Here is a 16,957-nt window from a genome sequence, read left to right as displayed (position 1 = left end):
GATCACTATGACAAATCTCATGCCCCCTCAATGGTAGTCGTCAAGCTGCAGCTGGACAGATCCTTATCCTGAACGCTTTAGGCTGATCCTGCATTGAGCAAGGGGCTGGACTAGAGGGCCTGGATGGCCCCTCCCAGCTCTATGGTTAGATGATTCTAAATACCCCTACTATTTAAAGTAGGTATCCCCTGTGCAAGCACTGGGTCATGTCTGACCCTTGGGATGAGGCCCTCCAGCGTTTTCATGGCAGACTCAATACGGGGTGGTTTGCCAGTGCCTTCCCCAGTCATTACTGTTTACCCCCAGCAAGCTGGGTACTCCTACTATTTAAGCTATAATAATTGCTACTAGCTAGGAATATTCCAAACCTTACAACCCCAAGAGGTCATTTTCATCATTAAAAAAAACTCCAAAGAGGATGGACACCACAAAAAGAGGATGTGAACTCTAAAAAGAGGAATCTGGTAACCCTAACTAAGCATCTTACCTTCCGGAACCCATTGACTTCAATTCTGTTTCCGATGACACCGTTTGACCTTACTGGATTCCTGATTTACTATCTTGAGCAGAACGTGACCCTTCTGAGCTCATTGGCCTCAATGGATTTAGGATGTCCCTCTAGGATGTCCCTGTAGACTCCCATTTTAAGCTGCTTCTCAATAGGAACCCACCTGGCAGGGATGTCAGCCTCCAGGTGGGCCCTGGGGATTCCCGAGAACTATGGCTCATCTCCAGACTACAGAGATCAGTCTCCCTGGAGAAAACGGATGCTTTGAGGTGGGCTTTCCCACCAAGGGTTTTGTGAAGCCCTGGAGTTTCACAACATCCCAGGAAGCATCCCGCAGATTGGAAGGGTGTTAAAATTCTTAATTTTTTTAAAAACAAATTCCGGTGATAATGACCATATACGCTGACCTCACTTTCTGGGGCTTTCTGGAAGCCTGATTCGTGTTTCAAGGGTTTCTCCACTGTTTTGGAGGCTGGTCTCTCTAGGGCATTATACCCCACTGAGGCCTCTGCCCTCCACCCCAAATGCTCCCGCCTGGATGTGGCAACCCGCTCCCGCCTGTGCCCAGTCCCGTCCAAGCGCCGCCAAGGCTCGCCCCACTCCCCTCAGCCGCCGAAGGAGGCGCCTTCCCCCGGCTGCCGCCCGCCCGCCCTTCGCCTCAGCCAGGCCCGACCCCGGCCGCCCTTTCCTTGGCGCGCCTCCTGAGGGCGGCCTGGGCCAGCCGGGGACTCCTCTGAGGCGGGCCGGCGGCGTGCCGAGCGCGGCCTCCTCCTCCTCCTCCCGCCTCATTTCCCTCCCTTCTCGCCTGACGTCAAGCCGCCCGCCAGGGGCTGCTCCCCGCCTCTCATTGTCAGGAGGAGCCCCAACACGGCAGCCCGCGGGCCGGACACTCATCCGGCCGGATCCGAGCGGGCCACGGCCGCCGCCGCCGCCGCTCCGCTTCGCCCCTCACAGGGCTGGACACGAGCCGCCGCCGCCGCCACCGCGGGGGACGCCCCTTGCCGACTTTCCCGGCGGGTAAGTTACTTCGCCGCCTCCCTGAGGCGTCGGGGCTGGCTCGGAGGGGGGAGGAGGGCGGTGGCGCCTGGATTTGGGGGCTGCGCGACTCGGGCCGGCTTCGGGGGCCAGTCGCTTGCGCGCCCGCCTCGCGTTGCGTTGTGTTGTGTTGCTCGAGGCGTGTGTGTGTATGTGTTGTATGTGTGTGCGCGCGCTGTGTGTGTGTGTGTGTGTGGTGCCTCCTTCGGGCTCATTCCGGCTGCCAAAAAAACCAAGCTGGGGCTGGGAAGGAATGCGAGGCATCCGCTTTGTTCAAGTTGCCAGGGTGCGTTTGTGTGAGTGTGTGTGAGTGTCGGTACAGACCGACCCCTCGGAGAAGCAAAAAAGGAAAGGCATTAATTAGGGTCCTCTTTTTTTTGGGGGGGGGGGGGGAGCAATGAAAAAAAGAAAAGCATCTCCCCCCCCCCCTTCTCCTCCCGCGCGCGCATTGTTCTTGCTGGGGAAATCCTGGACTTCTGGAGCTCGGGGCGAGCTTTGCAGAGCCGCCGCCGCCTCCTCCTCCTCCTGCTGCTGCTGCGGAACTTGGGAACTTTTTCGCCTCGCCAGGAGCAGCGGAGCCCGGCCCTTTTCCTGCAAAGGAAATGCCTCGGAGGAAGCTTGCTCGCTCGCCTGGCTTTTGGGAAATGGGGAAGCCGCGGGCGGGGAGATGGCGCTGCGGCGGCGGGAGCCTTGCTCGGGGAGAACTGGCCCTTGGGGTTCAGGGGGGCTCTTGCTTTCCGGAGAACGGGGGGGGGGCGCTCTGCCGCCTGCGGGATGGGACAGGAGGCCGGCGGCACGCCTTCTTCCAACGCTGCTCCTTGCGGCATGAGCTTGGGGTGAGTCATGGCTCGTTTTCGTCAGAGGCCGAGTGGCTTTCCCCAGGTGAGCGTGCAGAGGGTTGCGCATCCTAGAGCGGCGGCTTTGCGGCCCCTTTAGGGATGATGGCCTTCCACGGGAAAGTAGGGGTTTGGTCGGGCATGTTTTGCTCGCAGGAAGGGCCCGCTGAAACCTCCTGGGGGATGCCTTAGCCCTGAACATTTTTGAATAAGATCTGGTGGTTTTGGCACCCGAGGGAATGCTCAGAGGATTGGGCTAGGGAGACGGCAGTCCTACAAATATTTGAACTGGGAATAAGGCTCGGTGAACTTTACTCTTGAGTAAACAGGAAGGCAGGTGAGGCTTCGTTTTTGTACATATGGACTGGGGAGTAAGGCCTGGTGAATTTGGGGTTTAGTTCCGGGCACATGGCCAGGATATATTGGGCTTGAGCGGCCACAGTGCTGTAAAATTACTTTACTTGTGAGTAAGGGCAGTTCATTTACAAATTCACTTGGGTATTTTGGCTCTGAGGCCACATTCCAACAGGTATTGGTTTGGGAGTCAAAGGCCATTGTCATCCAAAGGAAGTAATCCTATGAAAATATACGAATGTCACTTTTTGGCAAGGCAAATGTCATAAAGAATCATACAATAATAGAGTTGGAAGGGAACTACTGGGTCATCTAGTCCAACCCCCTGCACTCTGCAGGACATTCACAACCCACTGCACTATGCAGGACACTCACAGTCAAGATGCACTTCAAGTTGTGGCTTTGTTGCTGGCTTATTGAGTGGCCTTGGATGTTTGGACAGATTTTGGATTTTCAGTCTCGACAGTGGACATGTGCAAGGGAAGAAAATGACGCTCGTGTGATGAATCTTATGGAAGAGGGAGAACAGAGTGACGACTACTTTGTTCTGCTGTTGCTTCAGATATGTGACAGGTAGGAATTCAGCAGGTGTGGCTTTCCTGAGAGTTGCATCATCGGGCCAGTAAGAGCTTTTGAATATCTGTCAGTTGCACAGTTGTTAACCCTGGAAGGCCTGCCAGAAATAATGTTTTAAAAAGAAGAAAAGATTGGAATTTAGAGTGGATTGCAATTCCAAGGAAAACTTTGGATAGGGCACATGACTTCTGAAAAAGGGATGAAATCGTACTGCCTTGATAAGTACTGCATGAGTGTTGTGTGGACTTGAGCTCAGGTTGTACATGCTGACTTATTTAAACCAGGCTTTCTCAGTCATGGTTTCATGAAACCCTGGGGTTTCTTGACAGCCCTGGAAGGGTTTCCCGAATGGGTGGGAGTTAGTTTTTTTTTTTAACAGTTCTTAAACATTTATCGATTGAAATGACAATTTATGGTCATGTCAACCTGTTCTCCCCTCCCAGAATGGTCAATGATGGGCCCAGAGGGGGGGGGAAGGGAGGGGCCCTGGGTGGGCACGTACACAGTTATACTTCCCAACCGTATTCTGCAGTATTGTGCTACTTCTGGGGTTTCTCAAAGCCTGAAGAATGTTTCGGGGGTTTCTCAACATAAAAAAAAAAAAACAGTTGAGAAAGGCTGATTTAAACGTTTGGGAGACAGACTGAGAAGAGATGGATGCTTCATTTCCATCTTGACCAACTAATGATGTGTGTGGGGGGGGGGAAGAAAAATCTTTCCCCTCTTTTTAGGCAGTTATGGGGCATGGTAAAACATTAGACCGATGCCTTGCAAGCTCTACCCTTGTCTGTGAGAATTGAGCAGACTGGAAATAACTTGCAAATTTTGACAAGGACAGAGGAGAAACTGGCTCCTATGGAAGGGAGGTCACTGGCACCTGAGCCCTAATCTCAACGCTTAACATTCAGTGCAGTGCTTTTGGAGTTTTCAGAGCACTTCAGATGTATTTCCTTTGCTGTAATCCTTACAACAACCCTGCAAAGTGTTGCTATCCTCATATTCTAGGAAAGAGGCAGAGTAAGAGAGAGATTTGATTAAGGCCACCTACTATAATTGTCTTTCTACTGGGGTTTCAGCCCTCAGGTAGCTTCTCCTCCTTATGATTTGTGAGTTTTTGGAAGGATCTGCTTCATGCTTCACCCACCTTCCTGTCACCCATGCTTGTAACTCAATGGTTGTTAAAGGTGTCTGGAGATTCCTGGACTAGCTGAATGCACTGCAGAGGCAAGATTCAGCATGCAGATAGGTCACTTTGCCACTTTACGACTCCATGCTTCGCCCAGGCAGCTTCCCCTATTGCTATAAAGGTAAAATAAATAGACCGAATAAATAAAGGTTGGCTCTGCTGGGCTTTTGGCGTTATCAGGTACGTAGTTTCTGATGACCTCAAATCAAACAAACATTTGCAATACTACTCAGCCTGGCTACTCAGCAGGAGGTTATTTTGTCGCACGCACGGGTCACGGATGGACGGGGAGGGAGAAATGCGACTACTTTTAAGAAGGTTTAATTTTAAAATGTTATTTATTACATTTTTATACCGTCCTTCCTTGCAGCTCTGGGCAGTTCACAACGTAGATTCATGTTCCAAAATAAGGTGAGATACAGTATGCAGGAGAAATAAGAAATTGAACTCAGTTAACTTGTATCAGCATTCTAAACATTTAAAACTGGTAACCATGTAAAACTGTTAACCATGTAATTATTGCCAGGACTGAGAGGCTGATGGAGAATGTATGTGATGTGGAGGGGTCCAGGGGGGTCCAGTAGGTGTTTTCAGTTCATTGGCGCCAACCGAAGGCTTGACAGAAGAGCTCTGTTTTGCAGGCCCTGCAGAACTGAGGCTAGTTCTGGCAGGGCCATGATCTCCTCTGAGAGTTGATTCCATCAAGTGGGGGCCAGGACCAAGAATGGCCTGGCCCTGGTTAACGTCCTGGTTCCTTGGGGCCATGAATCTTTAGCATGTTGGAATTAGTTGAGCATGGAGCTGTCTGGGGGGCATGGGCAGAGAGGCAGTACTCCAAATACACTGGGCCCAGACCACGTATGGCCTTAAAGGTGATTTCCAAGGCCTTAAACTTGATCCGGCATTCAACTGGTAACCAGTGCAGTTGTTGAAGTATAGGTCGCACATGGGCCCTCCATGTTGTTCCTGTGAGGACACTAGCTGCTGCATTCTATACTAGTTGAAGTTTCCAGAGAAGGGATAAGGGTAGGGCCATGTAAAGTGAGTTACAGAAGTCTAATCTAGAGGTGACCGTCACATGGATCACTCTGGCTAGGTGTTCTAGTACCAGGTAGGAAGCCAGTAGCTTAGCTTGGTGCAAATGGAAGAACACCAGTCGTGCTACTCTTGTAACCTGAACCTCCATAGAGAGAGAGGCATCGAAGATCATTCCCAGCTTCTTGGCTGAGTGTGTAACTGATTGCTGCACTCCCATCCAAGCATGGCAATCGCACTTCTTCCTTGGGACCTTTCCTACCCAGCCACAAGACCTCTAAAGGTGCTACTGGACTCTGATTTTCCTACCCAGCCACAAGTCTTTGAAGGGTTGAGTTTCAGTTGTACTTGAGCCATCCTATCACTGCTTCCAGGCATCTGGCTGAAGAATCATGGCAGCCATTCATCCGGAGGAAGAACTGGGTTTCATCGGTATATTGATGATATCCCAGTTCGAACCTCTGGACCAGCTGGGTGGGAGGCTGTATAAAGATGTTGAATAGAATTGGGGAGAGATTCGCTCCCTGTGCCACCCCACACGGGAGTTGGCAGGGGTGTGATTGGCTCTCTCCCATTGTTATCCTCTATCCCTGGCCCCGGAAAAAGGAGATCAGCCATTGAAGGGCTGACCCTTGTATCCCAGTATTGGTGAGGCAGCGAGCTAGAAGGTCATGGTTGTGTCAAATGGTGCCATGAGTTCGAGAAACTCAAGCAGCGCTGACCCATCCTGATCCAGCTGGCAGTGGAGGTGATCAGCGCTTTTTCTACCCCATGGCCAGGTTGGAATCCTGACTGGGCTGGATCCAACACTGAAATGTTGACAATTGATCAGCAGCAGCCTCTTCCACTACTGTCCCTAGAAATGCCAGATGGGAGACGGGGTGGTAGTTGGTGGGCTCCAGTGGATCCAAGGATGGTTTCTTCAGTAACTGCTGTTCCACTGCCTCCTTCAGCCCCTCCAGAAATTGTCTTGTTGAGAGGGAGAGATTGATTATCTCCCGGAAGGGGGGACCCTTTAGAGGGGCAGGGGTCTAGTGGGCCTGTGGTCGGCCTTTCTGAAGTTAGCACCCTGCCCGCTTCAGTCAGCATGAGTTTATTGCTTTTAATGCAGTTACCTGGCTTGTGCAAGACACTATGATCCTTGACAACCTGAAATATGTCAGTCTTTTATGTTCGTTTGGAAGGTGGGAGGCTTTGTAAAAAATAAAAATGAAGGCACATAGGGTTAATGCATGAATAAAGCACTTATGTGCAGATTGGGCAAGAAATCTTTTTAAAATGTAGTAACCGGCAGAGAATTGTTCCACATCAGACTTATTTTAATTAGGTTTCACCCCCCAGGATAGAAATGCTTTTGCTCAATTTACTCTGAGGAATTTCCTCCTGGCTTTTCTAAAACGAAACCATCTTACTTGCTCCCAGAGACAGCTTGCGGTGTGAATTGAGGTGCACTTGATGATTGCCATGCGAGTGAAGTCCGTTTTCCTTCATTTGGGGTTTGACTACTGAAAAGAGAATATCTTGAGAAGGAACCGGGAGAAGCCAATGCGTACTTTCTGATGAAACATTTGTTTTCACCGTGGAATGTAGCACTTAGGCTATAGCCAGGCTATTGTATGCGAGAAAAGCAGGCCAAGGGTTCCTGCTATTCTTAATTATTAATTTCCCATGATGATTTTTTCCCCTTGGGCCAGAATAGTGAATCTCAGCTAGGAGCAGCATTTGGGTTAGTCATTTCAGTTTATCCCTCTGGTTGATCTTTACAATATCCCTGTGAGGTAGGATAGGATAGGCTGACCTGAATCCCAGTTTTCCTGTTCTTACTCATGTCTGATGGGATATGTGTGCACTCTTGGGTGCATTCTGCATATGTCACACACTCATAACCGGGACCAATAACAGAGCAGTGGTTCACAACCTTCCTAATGCCCACGACCCTATAATGCAGTTCCTCATGTTGTGGTGACCCCCAACCATAACATTATGCAGAAATTAAACCGAAGCTGACCAATGGCGTGAAGATCCATTGTTCCTGATTGTATATAAATTGCTTTTTTTCCAGGGTTTCTCAGTTCAGTTCTGCCTCTTGTCCCACCATGCCGATCTTACTCTTTTCCGCTGCTCCAGACAGACGAATGCTCTCAATCTACCCTGCAAGGCTGTTGTGTGGATGGCACCCCCCCGGCCAAGCTGCTCACCCTGCTGCAACCTCTGTGAAAGGGTCATTTGACCCCCAAGGGGGTCCCCAGGTTGAGAACCACTGAGTTAGAGTATTGGACTAGGACTGGTTCAAGTTCCCATTAATTCGTGAAATGCAAGCTTCAGTTTATTCTGATATCAAATCACCTTAAAAACTTGCCACATACAATACTAAGACAAGCAAATAAATTTAACGGTGTGATTATAATGCAGCCTTGTGTAAAGACTTAAGCATCTTTTAGGCGATCTGCCCTTGTGGCCCCCAGTAATGATCACCGAAGTTACAACACTAATAATACTGTTGAAGCCAGGGAAGGGTCATGGAAACGATACGATCTCTCTGGAACCGATCAAAAGCAATATGCAGACTATTCATTTAATTATTTGATTATTTCATTCATTCATGTAATTTATATAGTGCCCCTTGCTGTGACGTCTTGTTTATACCCTTCCTTATACCCTACATTTATACCCTTCCCTTCCTTTCTCCCCAGTTGTGGACCACAAACAACAACCCTATGAAGATAGATTCAAATGAGTAGCCATGTTGGTCTGAAGTAGCACAATAAAATCAGAGTCCAGTGGCATTTTTAAGACCAACAAAGATTTATTCAAGGCGTGAGCTTTTGAGTTCAAGCACTCTTCGTCAGACTAAGAACAAACAACCCTATGAGTGAGATTCAAATGGGTAGCCGTGTTGGTCTTAAGTAGCACAATAAAATCGGAATCCAACACTCAAAGGATCACGCCTGAAATGTGCTATTCCACAATGATGTTCTCCCATTGACAGGGGTCAAGGACAGCCCACGGGCGGCAGCTCTCCCCGAATTTGGGCCACTGGCTTCCAGGACAGGCATGGGAGCAACAGCAGCAGCTGTGACGTGCTGACAGGTTGGGAAGCAGAAACCGGAGGCAGGACTCCAACCAGAGAGGCAGGGTTGATATCCCTTCTGGAGGTGGAGCGACGGAAGGGAAATCTGAGAGCTACAGCAGGATAAAAGGGGGTGAGGCCAGAGGGGCAGGGGTCGAGAGCAGATAACCCCATGGAGGAGAAGAGAAGGACTGATGGACGGAAAGCAGGAAGATGGAGGCAGAGGGCGGGAAGCTGGAGGAAGTTGGAGGAGGGTGGTCAATCAGTACGCAGCAGCTGTTTCCCACCTAATAGTCATGTGCTTGGAGAGGAGCTGCCCCCTTACCCCTAAGAGGACGTTACTCGCTAGTGTGCCTAGACTTCTCTTCAGGATTTTGGAGAAAGTTGGTGAGACGGCATGTCTTTATTTTTAAAAATGTGCTATTTGTGGCCATGAAGATATCCCATACGGATGACCATACAGTTTGCTTGTTGTGCCTTGGAAAAGAGCACAATGTTGCAGTTTGCAAGGGTTCCACACCAAAGGCTCAATCTGAGTGCACGGCTAGATTGAAAGTGGCGCTTTGGCAAAATGCTTTATCTGCGCCGGGGGAGCAGCCAGTCCGGAAGAGCGCCACCCCCCTCTATCGTTAATTATATCTTGAATGTGTTAAAAAAAAAACCCAACCATCTTTTCATGCATTACGTCTAAATAGTTTTCTCATAAACTCTAATGGTGAGGCGACAGGACTAATTCTTATATTATAGTTCTTCCAAATCTTCATCAGGCTATTTGTGTATATATTGTACCTCCCCAAATCTGATTTTTCACCGTAAGGCCATAGCTGATTATGTAAGCTTGGTTTTGATCTGTTTTTTTTTAAAAAAATACCAATCCTCTCTTCATGGGCTCTTTAATCCAATCTGTTAACCAGGTCACACCTGCTGCATGATAATTTAAGATTCAGGAGAGTTAAACCTCTTTATTATCATATTTTAAATTTTCAAATCCTATCCTGGGTCCTATATTTTTCAAAATAAGTGTATTTATACAACTTTGCCATTTCATTACAGTCTTATCATTTGCGTCTGTTGATAATGTTTGAAAAAGAAAGTTTAATTTTGGTAGGACCTTCATTTTAATTGTTGCTATTCTAGCAGACCAAGACAAATTTAATTTAGACCATCCATGTGGATCTTTAATGAGTTTTTGCCATGCCATCGCATAATTATTTTTAAAAAGGTTTTTTGAATTTTTATAGATATATATGCCAAGGTATATTCTACTTAGTCTGAGTTGACTTCACAGTCATATGGCTAATTTCATTCTTCAACTCATCAATATTTCCGTATAAGAAAATATTTGTCTTCCTATTTATTTTATAGCTGGGTACCCTGCCAAAATCATTTAAACATTCCATAAATTTTGGTATTGACACATCAGATTTTGTTGCAATAATCACATCATCTGCATAGCTTCTAAACTTAAATTGTTCACTATCTGGGACAAGGCTGGGAATATTTGGATTAAGTCTTTTGGTAGCCAAAACGTCTAACCATCCCATTTACTAACACTTTAGCTTCTTGGTTGGAATGCCTAACTAAATATGGAGAAGCAAAAATAACGAACAGGGAGGGGTGGGTCCTAGTGAAGAAACAAATATAGAACAATACAGACACACTGGGAAACCAATATGGCAATAAAATATCCAAATTGGACTTATATAGAGTCGTCTCTCTTCAGTAATTCTTTTATTCTTATTTCACACAAGTCCCGACGGGTTTCGCCTTATAGCTTTCTCAAGGGATGGTTTTTATATTTAAGGACCAACTTCAACTTATTAAGGAATCTCTTGATAGAGTATAAGGTCAATATGTGGAGGACCCATATCCAGCCAGTGCTAAGACAGCTGCACTGGTTACCAGTTACTGTCCGGATCTGGTTCAAGGTTTTGGTTTTAACCTTTAAGGCCTTGTGTAGTATGGGACCCACATACCTGAGGGACTGCCTATCGCTCTGCGGGTGAAAAGTTATTGGTCATTCCTGGCCTCAGGGAAGCACGCCTGGCCTCGACCAGGTGGAATAGGCTCCCAGGTGAACTGTGGGCCCTGCGGGAGCTTTTGGCATTCCGCAGGGCCTGAAAAACAGAGCTCTTCTGCTGGGTCTATGGTTGAGGCTGGGAATATCAGTGTGGGTTCCCTCTGCAGTGGTCAGTGTCATCTTGACTCTCTTTCTTCCCCCTTGAGGTAGGGATGGGGTGGTGGGGGGCGGTTGAGGAGGTGATTTCGCCATGTTGTTGCTCCTTTTATTGTGTTTTATTGTCCATTTTAATGGGGTTTATTGGGGGTTTTATTGGACACATTTGTAACCTGCCATGAGCTGTTTCTGGGATTGGCAGGCAATAAATTGAACAATAACAATAATAATAATAATAATAATAATAATAATAATAATAATAATAATAATAATAATGTTGCAAAATTTTGCAATCCACATTTATTAGGGAGATGAATCTATATGACTGTAGGATCTGCACCTTCTTTATAAATCATCAAAAGAAATTCCGGACTCCATATTTCTGGCTAGTCCGTCATGGAATTATTTGCAATATCATTTATAACCTGTTGCAAGGGAATTGTAACTAGATGAATCATTTTCTTATAATATTCAGCTGTAAAACCGTCATGAGCAGGCGCTTGTTTTATTGATATTATTACATCATTAAATTCTATTATTCTAACCCTTTGATTCAGTTTTTTTTAATACTGCTCTGAAAATTTCTGTAATGGAAAGTTAGTAAAATACTCTTGAATTGCCTGTTGATTTTGAGCTAAAATTCAATTTATTTTCATCACTCTGATTGTTCTTTTATCTGATTCTTTTCTGATTCTTTTCTGAACATTATGGGCTAACTACCTCCTTGGTATATCATCATAATGAACATTTTTCTGCTTCAAAAAACATAGCTTTTTCCTCATTTGTTCTGTCTCTGTTAAATGTCTTTCTAGGCACAGTGCCTTAACCTTCTTTAAAAGTGCTTTTGATTTTGTTATTCTGTCCTTTGCAGTTGCTTTACAAAATTATCTATTTTCTTTTCCATTTCAGTACTTCATTATAGCTGATTAATCTTCTTTTCATATATGCTTTACTGACATCCCAAATTGTAGTTCTACTCACATTAGCCTTATTGTTCAATTAAAAAAAGTTCTTCTTGACATTGCTTTCGAATTTGTGGATCCTTCAGAATCATGTCATTTATTCTCCCATCTTCTGAGTCTGGATCTTTATTGAAAAAAAGTTAATTCCAGAGGAGCATGATCAGCAAAAGTACTTGGCAAAATTTCAGTTTTAGCAACCGCTGGGATCATCGCATTAGAAATCCAACATTGATCAGTTCTTGAATAAGACCAATGACAAGCTGAAAAAGAAGTACATTTGGTTTTGTTTCTCTCCACAAATATACAAAAAATTGTTTTAAATAGTCTATAGATATTTTAGGCATTTTTGTTCCAGCTTTTTCTTTAATTTGTCCAACAAGGGATCTGGAACCGCATTAAAATCACAGATAATTGCTGCTTCTCCATCTACCTTTTCTAAATAAGTTTGTTGTTTGTTTCTTAGACTTTTAGCCTGCTACTCCCAGGGAATCCTCATAACAGTTTTCAGTTAAAAGCCCCAATAAAACCCACACATTTCTTCTTTGGAGCATACAGGTTTATCAGAGTCCATTCTTTTCCATTTTGGGGGGAGAAAAGTTTCAAAACTATAAATCTCACTTGTGGATTAGCATATATAAGTTTGTTATATAAACCGCCACTCCTCTCTGTTTTACCTTGGCTGATTCAACGTAGACATTACTCAATTTTTTTCAAATTCAACAAATGTTCAAAGCCATTTTTAGTATGTGTTTCTTGTAGGTAAATAATATCAACTCCTGATTTTTTTAATTGTGCAATTTTTGCACAGTCTTTTTGTGGGTGAGTTCAAGCCATTTATATTAACTGATGATGATGATGATGATATCAGTTTGAGTTTATCCATTTTATTTTTTAGACATCCTTAGCTGTTCTTCTATCCTGTCCTCTGAAGGTTTTTCTCTCAGCTGGTCTGCCATTTCCTGTACTTCTTATATCAACTTAATTATATGCTGACCTGTAGGGGAAATGATCTCCAAAGCAAAAGTCAATTTTCCAGAAATATTGTATCTCTTTTTGACTTAATATTTGTCTAAAAAAGTGACATTCACCTCTTTTTTGGAGGTGCTGCAGGGAGATCTTGAAACACTTTGGCATCTTGATCTTGAATTTAATAAGGAGTTTCTCTGTTCTTGCATAATATTAAATCTGATCTTATTGTCATATCATCAGTATGTCTCTTGGTTGTTTACTTTTTGCTGCCACTTTTGATTTAACTCTGTAAATCTTATCAATTCATAGAATTATAAAATCATATAGTTGGGAGGGTCCTCCAGGGACATCTAGTCCAACCGCTTGCACATCGCAGGAACTCACAACTACCTGCCCACTTATGGTGATCCCAATTTTATGACCAAGTGATCCCTCCACCAAAAATCTCCAGAATCCAGCCTGGCCTGGAGGAAATTCACCTGCCATCCCACAGTGGAAATTAGCAATTCCCTGGATATGGAAAGAAGGGCCAGAAAAGACAAACACTGGCACATCCCTTCCTGTCTACCCACTCACAATCTGCCTAAGTTCATAAAATTAGCATTTCTGTCAGATCAGATGACTATCTAGCCTCTGCTTAAAAACTTCCAAAGAAGAAGTCAACACCTGCCAAAGAAGCCTGTTCAACTTGGGAACCTCTCTAACTTTCAGGAACCTCTTCCGGATGTTCAGCCGAAAATTCTTTTGAATTGATTTCGACCCGTTGGTTCTGGTCCGACCCTCTGGAGCAACAGAAAAAACTCTGCTCAATCTTCTACATGAGAGCCCTTCAAGTATTTGAAGATGGTTATCATATCACCTCTTAGTTGTCTTCACTCCAGGCTAAACAGACCAAGCATCTGCAACCTTTCCTCATACGACTTGATCTCCAAACCTTTCACCATCTTTGTCGCCCTCCTCTGGACACGTTTAACCACTCTAGAGCACTACCAGAGGAGGTTTGGGGTGACTGGCATGTCTTCCCTCGTCCTGTTTTGGTGTTGGAGCTTGCCCTTGAGCAAACTTAGTACATTGCCATCTTGCTCCCCAACTTCTGAGATTTTTCATCCAGTGTTGACATCCCAGGGCAGAGCAGACAAATGCACTCACATGCCCTTAGCCAACTTGTCTGCTTTATGCATTCCTTCCCTTTTCCATTCTTACAATGGTACTCAAGGTAAATATACCACCAGGCACAGGTGTACTGTACTGGTCCCAAAGACCTTTTTTTGGGGGGGGGCATCATCTGGGTTTGAAATTGGGGTCACTGTGGATAAGCAGGTAATTGAGATTTTCCTTCATTATCTGGGGGGGGGGGATTTGGAATAGATGACCATTGAGGCCCCTTCCAAATCTGTGATTCTGTGGCCATCCCTTGCATGGCAGTAGGTTATCACATAACTGTTTCGATCTCAGTAGATTTCATTCACCAGGGGCCCATTTGGCACCAGAATCCAGAATGACTATGCTTGACCGTTTGGCAACTGAGTGGTCAATGCTGTTAAGGAGAGATACAGTTCACAGGTGACAAACAATATCTTGGCTATCCAGATCGTCTACTTCTACTACTACTACTACTACTACTACTACTACTACTACTACTACTACTACACACCTACAAGGAGGCTTGGATAGGGGTCTCTGAATCCTGCATAAGTAGATTGCAGTACTAAGTGACTATCTTTCTATGTATTTAGGGGATTCCACTTGACTTAAAACCATCACATAGTTCAAGTCCTATGGAGTGATGATCATAACCACACCCACAGATACATAGGTTCCTTTTTTGGAACCTCCATATATAGTATTGTCAATGTTGATTGAGCCCTGATTGAGCAGGCTGGAGAAATCTTCCTAACATTTCTAGGGAGGAAAACTCTATTTTTGATAGCCATTACATCGGTTAGGAGAATTTTGGAACTAGAGGCTCTTTCGATGAGAAAAGAATTTTCTGTGTTTCATGAAGAAAAAGTAGTCCTTAGCACAGACTCAATCTTTTTGCCCCTTGATCATAGGGTTCAAGAGATTAATTACCCTCCTTTTGTACTTCTCCCAAATACTCAAATTAAGAAGAGTTGGTTCTTAGATGGTGTTTTTCTCTACCAGAAGGAGTCTCAAAGTGTCTTACAATTGCCTTCCCTTCCTCTCCCCGCAAGGGAGGTGAGGCTGAGAGAGCCCTGATATCACTGCTCGGTCAGAACAGCTTTTCTCAGTGCTGTGGCGAGCCCAAGGTCACTCAGCTGGCTGCATGTGGAGGAGCAGGGAATCAAGCCTGGGTTGCCAGATTAGAAATTGCTGTTCCTAACCCCTACATCAAGCTGTGCTGCTTTGGAGGAAATATGTGAGGCGGCCACCTAATTGTCTATTTTGACCTTCATGAAATTAAAAAATATATACAAAATTACCATCCGATAGGCAAAATCCTTCCAGGGCCCCATGGCCATTGCAAAACCCCAGGGTTTCATGAAACCCTGGTTGAGAAAGCCTGCCATACATCATTAAAGCAAGACCAATAGGAGCTAACATATAAGGTGTGCATAAGAAGATAAGGGGCTGACTAAAAGTCTCTGCTATTGCTGAACTACAATCTCCTTGGGATTGCAGGCAGTCTGAAAGTTCCTGATCGAACATTTGTGCGTCCCTAACGAACCGCTCTGAGTTATGCAGACGTCTTTGCTAGGCAAAACAGTAAAGATCTCTGTGTAACAGCAAATGTTATAGTAAAGGGATGTAAAAACATTAAATGTTTAAACTGTAAGGATTTGTTTACTGTTTATACATTGTTGTAAATGTTTAAACACTTTACAAGGCTTGGAAAACTGGCCAAGGGTTACTTGTATCATTCCAGGGTGATCACTGCTGTCAAAATGCGTGTTTTCCAATGCAGGCTTAATGTTAATTGTCTACGTGCAAGACTGACAACAGAACACATAAACGTGTTAATGTTTTCTTGACAAAAAATCAGTAAAAGAGCTGGCAGCATGTGCATGTGGATTAGACACAGTGCTAGCTTGTTAATGTTTTTTTTTTTAAACGTTGGATTGCTTAAACAGTTGTTTTAATACAAGAAATTTACATCCTAGTGGTTACGGAACCTGTTTCGAGTCTTTTGTTCTTTGAGGTCAATATGACAACAGATTGGGTTTTCAAACTTTCACATAGTGAGCCTCTCCCAAATAAAAAATTTGGGCAAGAGAGCAATTAAGAATGCCAGGAATGAGCTGATTTCTTTTGGTGAGGACTCGGTGGATCAATGGGAAAATGGTGAGAACGAGACCAGTATACGATTTAAAGACTGTAGGAGCGAAGGGAACAGTTGTTTAATGGTGATACCTGTTAAGGGTAAAGCTGGGGTAGATACAGGTGATTGGTGTGTAGGCGTATATGCATGGAAGAGGGAGGGGGTTAATAGGGCCATCTAGAATACATGCATAAAATGAGGAAGACTGTGGCTTAAAATCAGTTTTCTCCAAGAAGACTATCCGTGGGCGTCCAGGGAAGCATATTTGGTGCTCAGGCACTTAAGAGTAGTGTCTTGTAAGTCTGGACATGAATCTGACATGTTTTAAATTAGTGTTCGAGGTGTGTGAAGGAAAGCAAAGTCTGTCTGGAGACTGTCAGTATCCCTTGTTGGATGTTGTTGGGGGGGGATGGGTAGTCATGTTTTCTTATTCATATGCTATAATTTTATGTCCTGTTTTGATATTTTACTGGGGTTTTAATTTATGGACCATTTGTAACCAGTTTGGTCTAGGAGTACGGACTTCTAATCCGGCGAGCCAGGTTTGATTCCGTGCTCCACATGCAGCCAGCTGGGTGACCTTGAGCTTGCCACAGCGCTGATAAAACTGATCTGACAGAGCAGGAATATCAGGGCTCTCTCAGCCTTACCTCCCTCACAGGGTCTGTGACCCATTATGCCAGAATGCCTGTGCTGGCGGCGGCAGGGCATTGGGGGAAATCCCCGTTTATGCAAGCCTCTGCTGCCAGCGCAGGAATGGCCCGACCCAAAGCCACAGAAATCCCGTGTTATGGAAATGCGGGAACTTCCGCAGCTTCCTGGATACTGCCTGCAGGGGCTGGGGCGGGCTGGCGCTGTGCATAATTGCCAGTGCCGGGCCTTTAGGCCCACTCGGCCCCGGCCTACGTTGTCCCTGTAGGGATACCACACACCCCTGCGGGCGCCGCAGAGCTGGCAGAGGCATCCCCCT

The 16,957-nt window shown here is 45.3% G+C and overlaps 1 protein-coding gene across 4 annotated transcripts in view; it reads left to right on the top strand.

The window, feature by feature from the left end:
* LUZP1 (leucine zipper protein 1) overlaps nucleotides 1-16,957 on the top strand; it is an 87,102-nt gene that overhangs the window by 6,339 nt on the left and 63,806 nt on the right. Inside the window, exon 1 of one of the 4 annotated variants that reach the window (XM_077337092.1) lies at nucleotides 1,189-1,525. The exons of 2 other annotated variants lie outside the window; for them this stretch is intronic. The gene's annotated coding sequence lies outside the window, so the exon portion shown is untranslated. Of the gene's footprint in view, nucleotides 1-1,188; nucleotides 1,526-2,309; nucleotides 2,426-16,957 lie in introns of those variants that run through there. One more of the 4 variants, XM_077337095.1, reaches the window with a different exon arrangement.

Source organism: Paroedura picta, chromosome 5 (genome assembly GCF_049243985.1).
Source record: "Paroedura picta isolate Pp20150507F chromosome 5, Ppicta_v3.0, whole genome shotgun sequence".
Lineage (NCBI taxonomy): Eukaryota > Metazoa > Chordata > Lepidosauria > Squamata > Gekkonidae > Paroedura > Paroedura picta.
This window is presented reverse-complemented; position numbering and strand designations above follow the sequence as displayed.